Genomic DNA, 13486 nt, shown 5'->3' on the forward strand with positions numbered 1-13486 from the left:
TTGGTAATTGCCATATTTCAAACTTTTTCATTATTATTACATTTGTTATAGTGATCTGTGACCAGTGGTTATGACTCACTGAAAGCTCAGATAATGGTTAGCATTTTTTTAGCAATAAAGTATTTTTAAATTAAGGTATGTATTTTGTTTTTTATGCATAGTGCTATTTACTGCACATTTAATAGACTACAGTATAGTGTAAATATAAGTTTTATTTGCACTGGGAAGGAAAAAGATACATATAATTTACGTTATTGTGATACTCACTTTATTGTGGTCTACAACTAAACCCCTGGTAGCTCTGAGGAGTGTGTGTGTGTGTGTGTGTGTGTGTGTGTGTGTGTGTTTGTGTGTGGCAAGAATTGAATTATGCAGTTGTCAGGGCTGGCTAGGCAAGTCTGAAATTTATCAGGTTGCAAATGCTTGGGCAGGAGCTGACACTGCAGGCCACAGGCAGAATTTCTTCAGGGAAATCTCAGTTTTGCTATTAAGTTCTTCAACTGATTGGATAAGGCCCACCCTGATTTTTGAGGATAATCTCCTTTACTTAAAACCAACTGATTGTATATGTTAATCACATCTATAAAATACTTTCACTGCAACACTTAGATTGATGTTTGATTAGTTGACTGACTAGCCCCCTATAGCCTGAGCCAAGTTGGCACAGAAAAGCAACCATCCCAATTTATTATTGTCCATGGTGGAGAGGAGCAATTTCAGAGGTTTCCACTTGACTTTCCTCACTGTGATAGCTCTTACCTATTAGGCCAAGGACCCACGTGGGGATTATTCTCAAGCAACAGCTTGGTTCCAATTACACACTTGAGGAGTGGGAAATGATCACTAGGTAGGTCTGCAAGCCCCCTATGAATCTTGTTTTAGGCCAGGCCTTCAGTTATTACTCAGCCCTGAAACCCCCAGTCTGACAGGGCCGTGATCATGCTTCAGGTCTCTAGGTACCAATGTCAACTGGATCTTGAATCCAGTATTCCTCGAATGTTTGGCTATTCTTTCCCCAGTGTTCATACACTGAAGCAAGTGGCCATAGGTCCCTTTAAGGGAAGTACTGGAGGGATATTCATCCTTGTCCTTCCTTCTAGAGACAAGCTATGTCTTCCAGGTCTGGAAACTGAGCAAGGAATTCAGAGCTTTTATTGGGGAAACCTCCCTCAGACTCCTGATCCACCACTGTTGTCTTTTTCAGCTTGTAGATTTTGATACCCTTGCTGGCTGTCCATCTGTATTATTCCTAGGGACGTGTCCATAGTCCATCTACCATCTCTACAACTCCCTGTAGGTAAAGCTCTCTTGGCTGTCCCTCAGGCCTTGTGGTTTGTTTTGGTATTTGCAGCCTGGCTTCTGGAAGGTAGCACCTCTACCTGGTCACTATTACTCGAGGGCTGCAGCTCTGGGATGGTCTCTTACTGTCATCCCTGGCCTGTAGAGGAGGTCGCCTCTGAACTTGGTGATGCCAGTGCCCCTTTTACCAGTGCCTTCCTGATGGCTTTGGTAAATGAGGTGTTCTCTGCACCTCCCTGCCCCCACCCCTTGGAACACTACCCTCTCATGGGGTTTTTTGACCTCTTGTGATCTATCCGCTATAGCATGTCCACTTCCCTCTGCCTTTTAACTCTCTCTTTTGCCATTTGTCAGGACAGCTAGGGTGTTTCGACTTTGTTCAGTGGTAGCCATCACTTTTTCCAGGCCTCTAAGTGATACCTGAGTCAAGATTTTGTATCTCCTGTGGGTCCTTGTCAGGGGATTAAATGCTTTCTGCTCTCAAGTCAGTGATTTTTTACTTTTCTGCTTCTCAATATAGCATCCACAAAATCCAAACTCTGCTTCTTTGGCTCCTGTCAGTACCTGTTAGCTAATTCTTGCAACTCTTTGGTATTATTTTTACTAGGCACAGGACTAACCTAGCCAGGATATGCTGGGATTTAATTCTAGTTTTCAGCTTAGGAACCAGGAGAGGGGCTGGACATAGCTCCTCGGAAGGGGACATGAGTTGCCTGGAGGGAGCATGCTCTCCAGCATCTTCCAGCGCAGGGAAAATGCTAGCTCTTGTTGGGAAAGAGTGGTCCCCTCTGCAAGGTAAAGTCTGGGTGAAGGTGTCTGCAGAGCCAACACCTTGAGGAGTGTCTGGCTAGATGTTCCCACTCCATGTCTCAGGCTCCCAGGATTTTCCAACCACATGGAGTCATGTGGCCCTGACTTAAGCAGAGCAGACCTGCCACATATTAAATATTGAGTGTTTAATCTCCCTTGAGTTTTGCTACTCCGTTATGTTCTCCCTTGGTCTTGCGGGAGAAAAAGACATCATTCTAAGCTCTACAGAAAGTGTCTGGCTCTCACATTTAATCTTAGCTACTTATTAACTCTCATCCATTTCTCATTACCCTGCTGAAGGGCATCAGTACACCTTAACAGTATTCAGCCATCTCCACTGTCTCTGTCGGCCTTACTCCTCTCACATATTTCAAACGTCTGAATCACCACATCGGCAAGGCCGTTCTCCCAGTTTTAGCAGAGATCTGTTTAGCACTTGGACTGCCATCTAGTGCTGGGACTGTCTGTGCCTCACACCTGTGTCACATCAGGCCAGTGCCCATTTTGTTCACCAGCCAATGACTGATGCAGCCCCAGAACCCCATCTTACCATAGCCTGTTTTCTTGGACCACCGCTGGCACTATTTGTGCTAGTTTGCGTTCTCTAGAAGCAGATGCCAATATGGGATTAGGCATATAAGAAAGAGATTTACTAGGGAAAACGCCTCTGAGGGAAAATGACTGGGGGCCAGAGGAGTCCAGGAGAACTGTTGGACAGCCTAGATGCAGGTCTAAATTCTGTGGAGGAGAGAGGGAAGGAAGGAGGGATGGTGGGTAGGAAAGATCTTGGACTATGGTGCAATTCTAAGACCATTTTGGCAAAACAAGTGTGTCTGTTGGGAGAGCCAGTCCACTGTGGGTTGTGAGCATCCTTGCACATTTTTGGTGAAGGTTTTGAAAGCAAGACTCATTGGTCTCCCTAATACTGAGGCACTTGTACAGGTCAAGGTGACGACAATGTGACTTACCATTGAACTGCTTGCTTCCCAGGGGAAGGGAACTCGTTTGCTCATTGCGCAAAAAGTCCTGGGCCCTTGACCTAGTGTTTTTCAGCTGTGATGCAGCCCACTGCATGGATAGTGTCCTATCTAAGCCCATTGCATTGTCGTGTGGGCCTTGGGATGGGAGCTGACAAAGCTTTGCTGACACTCACGCTGCTGCTGTTTGCTGCGCTATAATAAACTGTCTTGTTCTAATCATTAAGTCTCCCTGTCTACTTTCTACACCTGTGAAGTAGTGTCATAGCCAGATCTTGCTATCCTTTGTCAGGCTGGAGTTCTTCCCTGGCAGCATCCTTGACTCCCAAGTCACCTGTTTAAAGGAGTCCTGGGTCTCACAGGAATGGCCTTTCTTAATATCTCTGCCACATTAAGTCATTAGCAGAGAGCAGTTTGTGGAAAGTTCGGCCTTGGCGAACATGCAGGGATAATGGATTTCAGCTACCACAGCACTGGATTTCAGAGCTCAACAGCTGTGGCCATTTGTCACTTATGTTCCCTGTAGTCAGAAATCTGAGAGGCACGGATACACCCTGCTAGCAATAGGAGTTAGTTGATCTTTGGGAACAGTGAATGTTTACTTGTTCCTTTCATGAATTCATTTCACAGAAGAAAGTTGGAATTCATAGGTGGACAAATTCCCAGTGATCTCAAGGCTAAATAGCCACATTAAATGAAGTGCTCATTAAGAATTTTTTTTTTTTACTGTATCAATATTTCTTTCGTGTGGCCTAATTAACACCCTACTCTGTCAGTCCCTTTTCGCTTCTTCTAACCTTTTGGGCCATGTGCCTGATAAATATCTATTTCAGCAATTTATGAACTCATGGAATCCTAAAATGGAAATCATCCTTATCTGGTATAGGACATACCTTCTGTAAACATGTTTTGAAGCTCTTTGAAAGAAATAACCTGGTTATTGTCTAAGTGGTATTCGAGTGAAGTGTAAAGTGCTCTGTGCTGTGCTGTCAGGACTAAAGAATAAAGTTAAACATTTCCTGATGTCTTTTATCTGAAGATGTCAACTTACATGACATATTTTGGGTATAATTATTTGCACCAGGATTTATCCTAGCGTTTTTCCTTTACTAAATAAGTGGCTCCTGATTTCTGCAAGTGTTACTGGAAAGTGCGTCACAAAATAGATAAGAGCAGGTCATATTTTTCACTAGGAAATCATTTACAATTAGATTTGCAATAAACATTTGGTATTCTATAAGTTAAGTATGACCAATAATATGTCATCAAAGATACATTGGTCCCTAGACAAATCATTAAAAATAGTGAACTTATGTGTTGTGTCCTATAAAGGGGCAAAGCCGTATGACATATGTTGATTAAGTTATTCTAACGTATGTGTGTATCACACAAATATATGGCTGTGGTAATTTTATATTTAAGGCCAATATACTCTCTACAATGAACTTCAGTCAAAAATTTGAACACCTTTTGCCAGATTAGTGTTTAGAAAAGTACTTTGGGGATAATTGGAGATGAACTAGCCTCTTTAAAGAAGCCATTTTAAAAAGTCTGAACTGATGTTTTCTTTTTTCTCATGCCTCACAAGAAACTGAGGTATTAGATATCATTTCATTTGGCTTAGGTTAGGGTTATGATTGACTTAAGACGTGATGGTGATTATGATGACGTTTCTTTGAGAGAAAGGCATTTATTAGCAAGTAGCTAATAATAGCAAAAAAACCCCTCATGATTATTAAATTAAACCTCTAACTTCTCTGGGTTTTTTATTAGTATGTCATCTGCCTGCCAAATTGTAAAGTGTACTCTATGGCTGTTAGAAGAGTACACATCTTATTTTGCAGGCTGATTTTGTTTTTTTCAAATGCACACTTCTATTTGTTTATGTTATCATTATCCTTGTCATTTTCAGTGTCTGTATGGTATTCTTTCTTGTTAACACACTGTACTGTTTCCCCCACTTGGATTGTTTTAATATTTCATCATAATCAATAGTACTGTTATGAACATTTTTATACAGCGTCCTTTTTAAATTTTTCCTTTTGTATAATCACCTTGGCCACCTTCCCCAAAATGGAATGATCAGATCCAAAAGTACAGACAAAAAACATCACTTGTCTTACTGATTGTTAGATTGCTTTTCAGAAAGATCAAATTTGTGGACCCATCAGCACTGTAGAGTGCAAAGGTAATTTTTCCCCTACATTCTGGACAACACTGGCTTTTATCATTTTAGTCCTTGTTTCTTCTCTGGAAGGTATATTGTCATACCTTCAGGTTATTCTAATTTGCATTTTCTTTCATTGCAAGTGAGGTGGTGCATTTTTACTTTTAGTACTTTCATCCATTTCCTTATATTTAGATGGTTCCATCTCCAAGGACTGTAGCTACTAGCTCAAGCATTCTTAATGTATTTTGGTCAGCAGATTTTGAACCACTGTGGTAGGCATCTTTCCTCCCACTGTGGTGCTCACTTTTTGACATTTACCATTGACGTTCATTTGACAAAAATCATTGCTTAAAACGAGGACTGAGTCTATTTGAAGCTACAAATGCGACCATAGACCCTGACCAAGTCACTGGCTACAGGAAATGGTATCTGTCAAATAGCATGCTTGCATTGTCTGTCTCTCCTTCCATTCTCCCCTCCCTCCATCTCTTCCTCTCTGTTCTCTGCCTTTTTGAGGGAAGATGTTCAATTTTGAGGGAAGGACACTCAATCCAGTGGTAAAAGAGATTGCTTCTGGAGAGGAGAACCAGGTAGCATCTGGGAGAGGAGAAGTGAAGAGGCTTACTTTTCACCACACCATTTGTGTACTTTTAAATTCCAAACCGGATATATATTACTTACTAATAAAAGCAAGTTAAATCCATATGTAAGATCAGTATTTGTCATTATTACAAACCTTTAAAAAATGACTTTAAAACTTAGGCTGCTGCATGTGGTGAATTTCAGTATGTAAAGGCAGGAGTGACTGAACAGATAAAGGCAGCCAGATTTGGAGATCGGTGGTATTTGGGCAGAAACTGTCTGCCATTTTATTTTGAAAAATTCAGTTCACATTTATGGACTATCAGTACAGCACAAAGGAAATTCACTTGCTCAGAAATATTTCCCTGGGGAGTTTTGGATAAGGTTGGTACCTTCCTCTGACCTTTTTGGATAAAGCCAGGGTATGAGAATGACTAGCTGAGTGATCACCTTCCTGTTTATTGAGTGGATAGAGGGAGGCCGGAGTGGTTGTTTCAGTACCAGACTGGTGTTTCTGTCTTGTGGAAGCAGTTTCTAGCCAAGCACTGTGTTTGAGGCCAGTTGGCAGGCATAGGTTCTGATTTGCTCTTTGTGATGCCTTGACTTCGGTGTTCTAGCAGGGGCCTATCTTTTGTCCGTCAATTGAGTTTTGGCAAGTATAGGAGCACAGATATGACTGGAAAGTTCCCTCTGGCCACATTGGTGGGTCATGTGTCTTAAAGGAGCCAAGACGATGCCTGAGGGCTTCAGAGCCCCTCTGAGGAGTCAGGTACTTGCACTGGTATTTGAGGATAGACTTCAAAAATGAACTTTCAGAGGGGCGCCTGGCTGGCTCAGTTGATTGGGTGTCTGACTTCAGCTCTGGTCATGATTTCACGGTTTGTGGGTTCGGGCCCTGAATCAGACTCTGTGCTGAGAGCCTGGAGCCTTCTTCAGATTCTGTATCTCCCTCTCTCTCTGCCCCTCCCCGGCTCATACTCTGTCTCTCTTTCTCTCAAAAATAAAAAAACATTAAAAAAAGAAAAACAAAGAAAATGAACTTTCAGGGAGTTCTTCAACCTAATCTGAATTCGGTTACTGTCTATGAAGCCATGTACTAACTAGTAAGGGCACCATCCAGTAAGGGCACCGCTAGTGCCACATGGCTATTTAAATTGAAATAAAGTGAAAAATTTAGTTGTTCACTAATACTAATGACTAAATAGACACTGGAAAGCACTGAATTAGATCATTCAGGTATGGTGGCATTGTATGCAGCTCTGGGATGGAGGTTAAAGGCTTCCAGATACTTTCCAGGCCTACTTGATCCTACCTGTCCTTTGGGGATTGCCTCAATTCCAGTTCCTCCAGGAAGCTTACCCTGACTGCTCCACCTCACAGCCATGACTCCCTTCTTTGAACTCCTAAAGCACACAAAACACGTGATGACTCACTTTTAGCGGTGTGTCACACTTTAACTTTTAAGTTAGTCTTACCTTGCCAGCAAGGCTTCAGGGCCTTCAAGAGCAGAGACTGAATCCCACACTGCCTGGCAGATGCATCCCTATGAAAGGCACAGTCCCTCTTTTCATGCCAAAATGCCTATCAGAAGCATTTTCAACCCCTTCTTTCCTCCAGCTGCCTTTTGGTACATTCTTTGCGCCTATTTGTTTATAAAATTTTAAAGTATTTGTACGAATCAGTGTGTACTACACAATGTGATGTTTCAAAAACCGTTTATTTTTTGAGGAAGGCCAGCACCATTAATGATGTTAGGTGTAGCAGCAACCTCAGCTTCTGTCCTGGCAAGGGGGTGAAGGTGAGGAAGATCTGGAAACATTGGCATTGGATCTTGAAAATACTTTGGACAAAACTGACGATACCTTCTTCATCATTTCAGACCCCTGTTTGGAAGTACTGGGCTTATCACGATCTGTCAGCAAACTGAAAGAGAAATTTGGTCATTTATTGGGCTTTCCAATTGAGGCTGTCAGGCTAGGGGATTGATAATTTAGGATTCAGAAAAAAACATTTATATAATAACTTTTGAAGTTTTTAATTTTTTTAATGTTCATTTTTTGAGAGAGAGAGAGAGAGAGAGCGAGAGCGAGCAAGTGGGAGAACAGGAGAGAGAAAGGGAGACACAAAATCTGAAGCAGGCTCCAGGTTCCAAGCTGTCAGCACAGATGTCAGCACAGAGCCTTATGCAGGGCTCGAACTCACAAACTGTGATATCATGATTTGAGCTGAAGTCAGATGCTTAACAGACTGAGCCACCCAGGCGCCCCAAGCTTTTAAGTTTGAAAGTACTTTCACAAAGAGTCTTATTTTAAAGTTTGGAATTTTCATTCCAGTATAAGTAACAGACAGTGGTATATTAGTTTAGGTGTATAATATAGTGATTCGAAAAGTCTATACATTTCTCAGTGCTCATTATGATAACACAAAGAATCTTACTTTGCTCCTTCTGGCACTCCTGGGAAGTGAACCAGAGACATTCAGTAAGGTCAGATGCCTGATCTGAGATGACCTTAATCACCTTCAGTGAGGTAGAAAGGTGGCCAAGCTGGCACTAGATCCCAGGCTTTGATGTGCAGGCCAGTGCTATATTGCCTGCACCCTGATGCTTCTTTGGCCAACTCAGCAGTACGTGTCTCCCTCATGCCATCAGGTAACTATCCAAAACAGCCTGAGGAGCTGATTCCACACGAGAAGGTTACTTCCGTCCATTTCCGAATGTCCAGATAAAAGCAGCAGTGCATTAAAAAAAGGTCATCATTTCTCACTCACTTTGGGTAAATTTTCAGTTGACTGATGCCAAGTGATCTGTTTGTTGTGTGAGCTATAATGGACTCGTGTGGCCAATAAGAGTCTCCATTTGGACCCATTTTTTCTGCACCAGTTGTTTTGTGCAAAGGGCTCTTAAAGCACATCATAGTTTATGTTAACAGAATGATTATTGTATCTTTAAGGACAGAAATGAGCATTTATCTGTGTTGCTGATGCATCATGACAGCATGTCATGAACAGACAACAGGGCAATAAATGACAGTGTTCTATAGCTTTTGCAGTTACCTAGCTTTTGATCTTCTCCAGCAATATAATCTTGGCAGTCTCAAGAATCTATGCTTAAATGTAAAGTAGCAGATAGCAAATTTACTCCCAAATAACGGGGAGAAGTTCAGGTTTTCAAATTAATAATGCAGTCCTGGAATGTGCTAGTAGATAAAATAAGAGCAGCCTAGAAATTAATAAGGAAAAAGTCATCTGCAGAGGCAAAGACAAAGGCTTGAATGGAGAGACCTATAGTCTGAAAAAGCAAGACAAAGACTTTTAGTTACAGGATGGAGGCATATGCTACAAGGCCATATTCTGAAAATCTCACTGAAGGGGAAAAATGAAACTTTATTTTTGCAATTTGAGGATCTCGTTAAGAAAGCAGATGCCTGGACCCCATTTCCCAGAGAGACTAACTGATCCGCTCTGGGGAGGGGCCAGGATTCTACACTGTTAATAAGCATCCTGGGTGATCCTGATGCAAGCTGTCACTGGAGCACACTTTGGGCCACTGCCCTACTGGATGCTGAGTATTATTCAAGACTGGCGCTGGCTAGAATAAGAGCATACACAAAGCTCATCCCTAGGGAAGCCTCTGGCTGACAATTTCTACTCCTTTCAAAGCAAAACTGCTGTAAAGAGAAATCAGTGAGTGTGACGTAGCGTGCTGGGAGTAGGAGTTAGGTATTATGTCAAAATGGAGCCAGCATAGTGAGACCAGCTCTACCCTGATGCTGCTTTGATCAGCTTGTAAGCAGTGTAGTGGGGTTCACTTGGTTGGCACTGGTCGCTAGGAAGAAACGGATGTGTTTATGGCCAAACTGAAATTTCCACAATGCACTCCAAGTGCAATAGAATGTCACTTCACACTATGAACTGATTTAGATTCCCAATAAAACCATATTTTGTAAAAACAAAACAAAACAAAAATATTATAAGCCATAATAGGCATGTGTTGGCCCAGAAGCCCTCTTTTTCTTATGGGTTTTCATAAACAGGCATCACTATAATTTCTAATAAATTCTCCTCGGTGGGCCTTTTTACTATTTTGAGCACAAGTTTGGCCATTTATGCATTTCTTCCTCCAAAAGCTCTTATCAGAGCAAAAATGTGTTATTTGCAATCAAAGCTGCTGCCAGTGAGTTCCTGTAACGTGCAGAATGCAGGGGTTGGGGGAAGGTGTCCCGGTCAAACTAAAGATCCAGAAGAATGTGATTTTGGGATTTGATTGGATATGCAGTCAAAAACCTAGGTGGGATCTTTCCTACTTGCCACTCAATGCTGCAGTCTGTCCTTGGTCACTACCCATTCTGAGATGTAGGAGCAACTAGATGTAGCCCCTGGCTGGTAGGAAGAAAGAATGGAATAAAAGCCACAGGAACTGTGAAATTAGAGCCCTACCTCTACCACTTGCTGGCTTTGCAACCTCAGGCAGGTCATTTGCTTCCATTTTCTCTTCTGTATAACAGGACTCTAAGACTTTCAGAGACAACATGGCGTGGTAAGTTATTTCACTTCAGTGACTCTGTTTCCACACCAATACAATGAATATGATGCTTCCCAGGGTGAATGTGAGAAAGGCACTTAGCAGAATGCCTGGTGCATAGCCGATACCTAATAAATGTTACTTCCAGTAAATGTCACCCCTTTGCTGTGAGGTTCAACTCGGAGAACTGCATTATAACTTGCAAATCACAATCTAGATACACTTAATAATGTTATTTCAGCCCCATATTGGTGGTATGTAATGCTTCTGCAAGACAGGAACTATTCACTGCAGGGGGGGATGAATAATCAAAACTTCTATATTTAGAATGACATAATTGAGAGCTTCATTATAAAATGATAAATCTGCTGTACCTGAAATGCCATCATTTGAAGAATAAAGGCTTGCCAGACCACTTTCATGTTGATAGAGGATGATAAAGTGACAAGACAGAGGTGAAATACTAGCTTAAGCCTCTGTCCTTTGTTGGACAGTGAATCCCAGAAATACATAGAAACCCTCAAGGGACACAGTACAACCATGTGGCCTTATATACCATAATCTTGGTGCTCTGCAGTCTCAAAGAATTATTCTCTGGGATTTTGGCCATTCCTAGGCATGATTTCTCATAATTCTTGCCAGTTGTGACACCCAGAATTGGCTGCAGGCAATGGGCTTCCCCTGTAGGAAAATTTCAAGGGCTCAAGTGTCCCAAATTGCAGATAATATCAGCCATGCATGCCCTCTCCCTCCTGGAGCTTGGAATAAATAACATGTTTAGAGTCTTCTCTGAGAGAAGATAATCATGGGGGATCTTAAGGGGAGAAAGGGGAAAAGGGATAACCATTTTACTACTCCAATCTCCCTTTAAATAACTCATAACAGTTGGGAGGTCTGGAGCGAGTAAGTGACAGTGTGGGTTGCTGGAGCATGGAGGTGGCAGGGCAGGGGTAGTGGCTCAGATGCTGGCTTTGCTCTGTGGACTTGTATCACTTCGCGGAATGCAGAAGCAGCATGATCTCAGAAGGGCACGAAATAGACTGGGGGAGGTGGCCAGGCCACAGGGTAGTCACTCTGTGATGGTGGCAGTTAAAAAGAAAGTGGTAAAATCAATGAACTAAGGCATAAACGCATGCAAGATGACAAAAATGTGTTTGGTGTTGATGGTGTGGAGGGAAGGGTATTATCATAGAAGCTTGACTCTAATTCTTCTAAAAAGATTTGAGGCTATTTATGAATTAAGACATTGCAAAAGAGGATATTTAAATTTTTTAAAAATGTTTTTAATTTATTTTTGAAAGACAGAGAGAGACAGTGTGAGCAGGGGAGGGTCAGAGAGAGAGGGAGACACAAAATCAGGCTCCAGGCTCTGAGCTGTCAGCACAGAGCCGGACGCGGGGCTTGAACCCACGAACTGGGAGATCATGACCTGAGCCAAAGTCGGACGCTTAACCGACTGAGCCACCCAGGTGCCCTGTTTTAATTTATTTTTGAGAGACAGAGATAGCTGAGCAGGGCTGGGTCAGAGAGAGGGAGTCACAGAATCAGAAGCAGGCTCCAGGCTCTGAGCTGTCAGCACAGAGTCCGACGCTGGGCTCGAACCCATGAACTGTGAGATCATGATCTGAGCCAAAGCTGGACGCTTAACTGACTGAGCCACCCAGGAGCCCCAAAAGAGGATATTTAAAGGGATAATCTGGGACAGGGACAATCTAAAGAAATGGTTCTCAGCACTAACAGTCCAGTAGAACCATCTGGAGAAATATTAAAAGTAGGCATGCTTGAGCCCCACCCCAGTTGAACAGGAACCCCTGAGGGTGGAGCAAGCATTTCTTTGTTTTCTAAGTTGCCCAGTTGACTCTATGCACAGGCAGGCTGAGCCCTTCTGATCTACAGGAAGGTGGGGTCGGGTGGGGCAGATGCTCCTAAATGGCCTGACATGAGTAGGTGAACTCAATGGTTTACAGTGCTGGCTACACATTAAAATCACCTGGGCAGCCTTTAGAACACCCAAGGCCCCAGCTGCAACCCTGACTTATCAGAATGTCTGGGGTTGAGGCCTGGGAATCAGTTTTAAAGTTTTCCAAGCGATTCTAGGTGTAGCCACGGTTGAGAACCTCTGCTCTGTGTAGTAGTTTCCAAATATGGCTGTACATCAGACTAATGGGGAGATGGCTAGGGAGCTCCTAACAGAGATTAAATTTGGCTCTGACAGATACCATATGTGTGCACTCATAGGTCTAACAGGAGAACAGGAGAAACCTAATGGAGGACCATGGGGAGGGGAAGGGGGAAAGAGAGTTGGGGAGAGAGAGGGATGCAAAACCTGAGAGACTATTGAATACTGAAAACGAACCAAGGGTTGAAGGGGGAGGGGGGAGGGGGGAGGGAGAAAGGAGGTGGTGGTGATGGAGGAGGGCACTTGTGGGGAAGAGCACTGGGTGTTATATGGAAACCAATTTGACAATAAACTATGAAAAAAATTTTGGCTCTGATGGCCGAGGCTGTTCTTTCAACAAATGTCTGTAGGGCATCTACTATATTTCAGTCCTTTGTTAGGAGCTGGGCGTACAGTTATGAACAAAACAGCCCTTGCCATCATGAAGCTTATATTCAAGTGAATAGTCTACCAGACGATTAGGGCAGGAATGTTTGTCTGCTTTGTTTACTGCTGAATCTCCAGTGCCTTGCACATAATAGGCACCTGATAAAAAAATGTTAAATAAGTGAATGATTGAATAATGACTTAAGTGTTATGATGAAAACCAAAGCAAGATAGGGGAGGATAGTGTGTGTGTGTGTGTGTGTGTGTGTGTGTGTGTGTGTGTGTCCATTTTACATGGGGTTGGTCAGGGAAGGCCTCACAAAGATGGTGACTTTTCAGCAAAGACTGAAAGGAAATGGGGGAGCAAGACATGGCTATCTGGGGATAGAGTGTTCCTGGCAATGGGAGAGCAAGTGAAAAGGCCCTGAGGTGAAAGCATGCTTGGCATTTTAGGGGAGCAGTAGGAGGCCCGTATTTCTGGAGGATCAATAGTGAGTGGACAGAGGAGTAAAAGAGTTCCATAGAGGTAATTAGGGTTGGGCAGTGAGATGGTGGGCAGCTCATATTGGATCATTTAGACT

The sequence above is a fragment of the Suricata suricatta genome, chromosome X, assembly GCF_006229205.1.
Source record: "Suricata suricatta isolate VVHF042 chromosome X, meerkat_22Aug2017_6uvM2_HiC, whole genome shotgun sequence".
Lineage (NCBI taxonomy): Eukaryota > Metazoa > Chordata > Mammalia > Carnivora > Herpestidae > Suricata > Suricata suricatta.